Below are 5,856 nucleotides of genomic sequence, written 5' to 3'. Positions count from 1 at the left end.
CCGAATTCTTAATAGTCCCGTTTTGACTCGGTCGAGTCAGAGTACTGACTCGGTCCGAGTCAAAACCCAGAAAAAGCCCAGATTCGAATTTTCAGAGTTTTGATGGGAATAGGACTTCGGGGGCGCCGCCTAGGGTTTATAAAAAGACTCTACAGACGTCCTAGAGAGGGGGACAGACTTTATACAGGACTTTGGAGAGCTTTGGTGAGAGAAATAGGAGTAAAACGGGATTTCGGGAAGAAGAAGGAGAGCTGGAACGTGAAGAACGCATTGCTGTCGACATGAGCCTTTCTTCTCCCTCTTTTCTTTCTGTTTCTGGTTTTGCTCAGTGTTTTTCCATGAACCGTGAGTAGATCCACGGCTGTGGGTTAGGGATTCGTTTGTGTTTTGGGTATGTTTGAACCCTAACTTGGTTGCGATTTGGATTTGTTTCGGTTTTATCGATTTGTGCTTTATTCGATTGGTGTTTGCTGACCCCTTGGTCAATTATTTCAGATTCTGAGCTACATAGGAATATGGGTTTAGTTTCGGATCAAAATCGATAGGATAGATCGTATTATTCACATAGGAATATGGTTTGATCGATCTAGGGTTGATGATAGTGTTCTTCATACATCTAGTTTGATAAATCACATAGGGATATGGATTTAGAAAACCTTAGATAGTGAGTTATATGCTGGAAGGTGATTTCTCTATTTTTGTTACTTGATGATTCCCGAATACAGATTCAATATCGTGATTCTCGCATGCTTAGCATATACCCATACACGCGAATACGGTCCCGACACCCAGGTCATCTTTGCTTGATAGTTACACGTTTTTATTTGCTTTCTTATCTTAGTTAGTTTAGATTCCACATACTTCCACCATTACTTGCTTGCTCGCTTTGATTTAGTATCGATTTAGGTTTAGATTTAGCTACCGGTCCTTGCGTTCGACCCCGTATTACGACGATCCGTATCCTTGCGGTGAGTTGTGAATCGGGTTATAGATTTTAGACTCGATACACACGTATCACTATGCTGGTCATTTTGGAGTATGAAAGACCTCGGCTAAAATTCTTCAAGCCGGGTTTTATTGGCCATCAATGTTCAAAGACGTTCATCAATACGTCTCCTCTTGCGATGCTTGCCAGAGAATGGGGAACATCTCTCGTCGCCATGAGATGCCTCAACATTACATTTTGGAAGTTGAACCGTTCGATGTTTGGGGTATAGACTTCATGGGACCGTTCCCATCTTCTTATGGGAACCAATACATCCTCGTGGCGGTCGATTATGTCACCAAGTGGGTAGAAGCGATGGCGAGTCCCACTAATGACTCGAAAGTGGTGACGAAGATGTTCAAGAGGGTGATTTTTCCGAGATTCGGGATGCCAAGGGTCGTGATTAGCGATGGAGGATCTCACTTCATCAACCGCACCATAGAAGCGCTTTTGAAGAAGTATGGTGTGAGACATAAGGTGGCTAACCCGTATCACCCTCAGACGAGCGGGCAAGTTGAAGTCTCGAATAGGGAAATCAAAACGATACTTGAGAAAACGGTGTCAAGGTCAAGGAAAGATTGGGCATCCAAGCTTGATGACGCTCTATGGGCGTATAGGACAACCTTCAAGACACCCATCGGTATGTCTCCCTTTCAACTTGTCTATGGGAAAGCTTGTCATTTGCCGGTTGAGCTTGAGTACAGGGCATATTGGGCAATTAAGAAGCTGAATTACGATTGGAAATCCGCTGCGGAGAAGCGAGTGTTGCAGCTTCACCAACTCGATGAGATTCGGTTGGATGCCTACGAGAATGCCCGGATTTACAAGGAGAGAACTAAGAGATGGCATGATCGTCGGATTTTGCAGAGGGATTTTAGAGAAGGTGATCAGGTACTTCTCTTTAACTCAAGGCTCAAACTATTTCCAGGCAAGTTGAGGTCGCGTTGGTCGGGGCGTTTTACGGTTAAGCACATTTACCCTCATGGAGCGATAGAGTTATATGGCTATGGAGGGGATATATTCAAGACCAACGCGCAACGGTTGAAGATTTACAACCCTGGGGAACATGACAAAGAGAGGAGTTCGATGAGCTTCTCTGATCCTCAAGACGAGTGAGCAACCCCACGGTCAAGCTTAGGACCATAAACAAGCGCTCTCGGGAGGCATCCCGAGGCTTGTATATATCCTTTTTCGTATCCTTTCTGCATTGCATTCCTTTTCAACTAGGATCATTTAGATGTTCCCCCTCTTTGATGGATTTTCTCTCTTGGTATTATGATAAAAAATTTGAGGATGGGCTTGAGTTGCTTGATGTGCAGGGAGAAGAAGGAAGCAGAAAAAACGGACCGATTTCCTGCCCAGGGGCCGGGACCGATCGGTCCAGGACGGGACCGATCGGTCCCGGCCCCTGATCCAACAATCGGTCCGCAAAAAAAAAACAGAAGATTGATGTAGACCGATCGGTCCAGTACTTGGACCGATCGGTCCACGCGTTCCAGCAACTCGTGAGACCGACTATAACAGGAAGGAGAGAGCTCGGTCCACAACTTCGATCTTCGCCTCTCACAACCTCACTCACCGCCATCCAAGCCGCCAGAGCGAACCCGCCACCACCGCGCTCTCTCTCTCTCTCTCCCCCTCTCATCCTGCTCTCTTTCCATCTCTCTCTCTCTCTAGAATCTCCATTGAAGCGCAGAAGGTAAACTCTGAAAATCCCTCTCGATTTCTAAGTTGTTTCATGGATTTGATGCCTCATTTTTGCAAAAACAACTTAGATTAGGCTATATCTAGAGGATTTAGGGAAGAAATTAGCATATTATGGGCAAAAATGGCGGATTTAGGGCTGAATCTTCAAAGGAAACGCCGAAATTCGCGAAGGGGAAGAAGACGACGCCTGGACCGATCGGTCTAGGCGTAGACCGATCGGTCTAGGGTTTTCGAAAAAAAAAAGAAATGAAAATGAGATCTGGACCGATCGGTCTAGTACTTGGACCGATCGGTCTAGATACCTGTACATGACTAATTTCACATTCCGTAACTCGATCGGTTTTATCTCGCCACCGCTCGATCCGCGAACCCGTGAGACATTGTTGTTCATCTTCTTTCGCCCTTACATACCGATTAACCGTGCTCACCATATCTATTTTTGTGGTTGATCGTGTATACTTTTCAAATGCCGCCGAAGCCCATGAGAGACCGTATCCCGCCAGGCTTAGAACGACCATTTATACCCGATGATGCGATCCGTGGGCTCACAGATCTCGAGCCAATCGAGGAGGTCGGAGGAGACTTGCTGTCATAGGACCTGACTCCCGACGAGCGATTGTTGCGGTCGAGGATCACTTCGGCTGGAATACGGGGTACCAAATTCATTAGCCCGGAGATCGCACTCATGGGCTTGCAGGAGCAGGTCCACTTCCTTCTTTGCCAGCTCGAATGGACCGTATTCTGCGAAGCGAAGGAACACACATACTATCATCTGACGGCGGACTTCCTCGCAACCTACCGCTGCTGGTTCCATACATCCGGATCAGTCGAGGACGCATAATTTACATTCCGGATTGTGGGAGAGACATACTGCCTCACGATGGCAGACTTGGCAGAGGTCCTAGGGACCCCTCGGGGACGCACGACGCTTCAACCGCGTATTTCAGACGCCGCATTGACTGAGTTCGGGGAGACGATCGGATCAGGAGAGTGGAAAGCAGGGAAATCGAAGGCAACCATGATCCGACATCCAGCAGTGAGATACTTCCACATGTTCATATCCGGAGGATTATTCGCCCGGAAGGACCAGGGCAACGTGACAGAGTTTGAGCTCATGCTGCTGCGACACGCACTCCGCGACTCATTCGGAGACTCAGACTGGGGCGTAGGAGACGTAGACATTGCGTCGAAGGTCGCGCTACACATCCGTTGGCTGCGTGACTCGAAAGAGTCACAACATGCACCTTTCAATATTGGCGGCATCATTACGATGATTGCTCGGCGGGTCGGCATCAACGTCAGGTACTATGAGAAGCTTGCTGAAGGGAGTATAGAGCTTGATGGTCCGACACTTCGGATCAAGAGATCTTTAGAGACGAGGGTAAAGGATGCCTACATATGGCAACACACGACCGAGCACATGGAGCGTAGGAGCGTACGACTCCCTATGGACCCACTTCCCCCTCTCACTATCGCGGGCCTCCGTTTTGCGCTTGACTAGGCTGATCAACCGCCTCCTCATCCACCGTCACCTCCGGCGATGCCAGAGGACGCTTCCGCCTCCTACACAGAGCCACCACATCCGCCACAGCCGACGCCCCAGATGGATACGCCACTTTCACCACCGTACGAGGCCTTCCACCGTGCACTTGCTGAGGAGCACAGCCGGGCTATTCGGGTATACATGGACAGTCTTTATGCACGCATGGCGGACGAGCACGCGAGATACAAAGACCACATGGACCGTCGACTGGATGCGATGCATCACGAGATTGCAGAGATGCGAGCCCGCTACCGCCGCACACCGAGTCCCGAGGACGACAGCGACGCAGAGTCTTAGGACACCCGACGGGAGAGTATCATCCATTCCATCTCTTCTATCATATGCATCTTGTACCTCTTTTCTGCATTTGGGAACTTAGACACATGATGTGATGATGTGGCCTTGATATTGCTTATGTATTTGCTATGATCATATCTGTTTCACTTGATCTTCTCTCTCTTTGAGTCTTGAATTTGGAAGGTGAACATCACAAAGCAAGGACAATACACAATGTGGAATCCTTCACAAGTGGAATGCATGGAGATGCCTTTTAACCATGGATACAAGGTTATGCGTTCATTTTCCCTCCTCTTCCACTTAGTTCTGATTTTTTTTTATTCCACATATTTTGTCCTTCTGGATTTGTGTGACACCGCGGACGGTGTCTCATTCAAGTCTGGGGGGTGAGCATCTAACATCGGTTCAAGTCCCATCTAGGATGCATTTCATACATTCACTTGCATATATAAAAAAAAATCATCATTTCTCTCTCACTATAGATGCATTCCACACTCGCATTGCTTGCATCTGTACATATAGACATCACTTAGTCTTGCATTGCATTTGTCACATATAGGTCTAGATCATATAGGAGCATATGCATTGCATAAACCGTTTTGAGTTGAGATTGATCGATGATGGGATGATGGTGATAGCTGCTTAGAGATTGCTTAGCGATTTGGACTTAGACCTCTAGGTATTCGAGTAGATTGTCGATGATAGGTGATTAGCGAACCCTCTCTTTGATGCTTGCGATTCTAGGTTGTGGGGTATATTGTTATCTTTAGGTATGCCAAAGAGTAGGACTGACCGAACCCAGGTTAAAAATCTCCCTAAAACCGTTCCCGAAGCTTCTCCCATAGGATATATAGTCTCTTGGAAAGAATGTTGTAGGAATAAGCGAAGAAAGTACATACATCCCAACACTCCGCTGTCACTATATCGTTAATGAAAATCATTCGATGACATGAGTGCGTCGAAATTCGACGGTTCGGGTCTAAGTTGTGGGACAAGTGTTGTTATGATCATTAGAGAAACGCAAAAGCAGAGACACTTGTCAACTTCAACGTCCTAGGAACTCGGGATATTACTTCTCCTAGCACTTCCTTGAAAGGAAGAAGAAAAGAAAAGAAAAAAAATTGCGAACAAATAAATGAAGAGAACATATCTTAGAGGAGGAAAATGGTAAATAGGTTTAGGAAAGTGCTTGGAAGTTGGAATTACTCTTATGGTAGACTAAGGACGACATAGAAACCCCATACTTAAGAAAGTTTAACTGAAAAGAGAGGATAGCTAGAGTAGCCTAGATTCGATTCTACTCCCATAAATTGAGCAGTGGACA

The sequence above is a fragment of the Tarenaya hassleriana genome, unplaced genomic scaffold (assembly GCF_000463585.1).
Source record: "Tarenaya hassleriana unplaced genomic scaffold, ASM46358v1 Cleome153, whole genome shotgun sequence".
Lineage (NCBI taxonomy): Eukaryota > Viridiplantae > Streptophyta > Magnoliopsida > Brassicales > Cleomaceae > Tarenaya > Tarenaya hassleriana.
Note: the sequence above shows the minus strand (reverse complement) of the source record.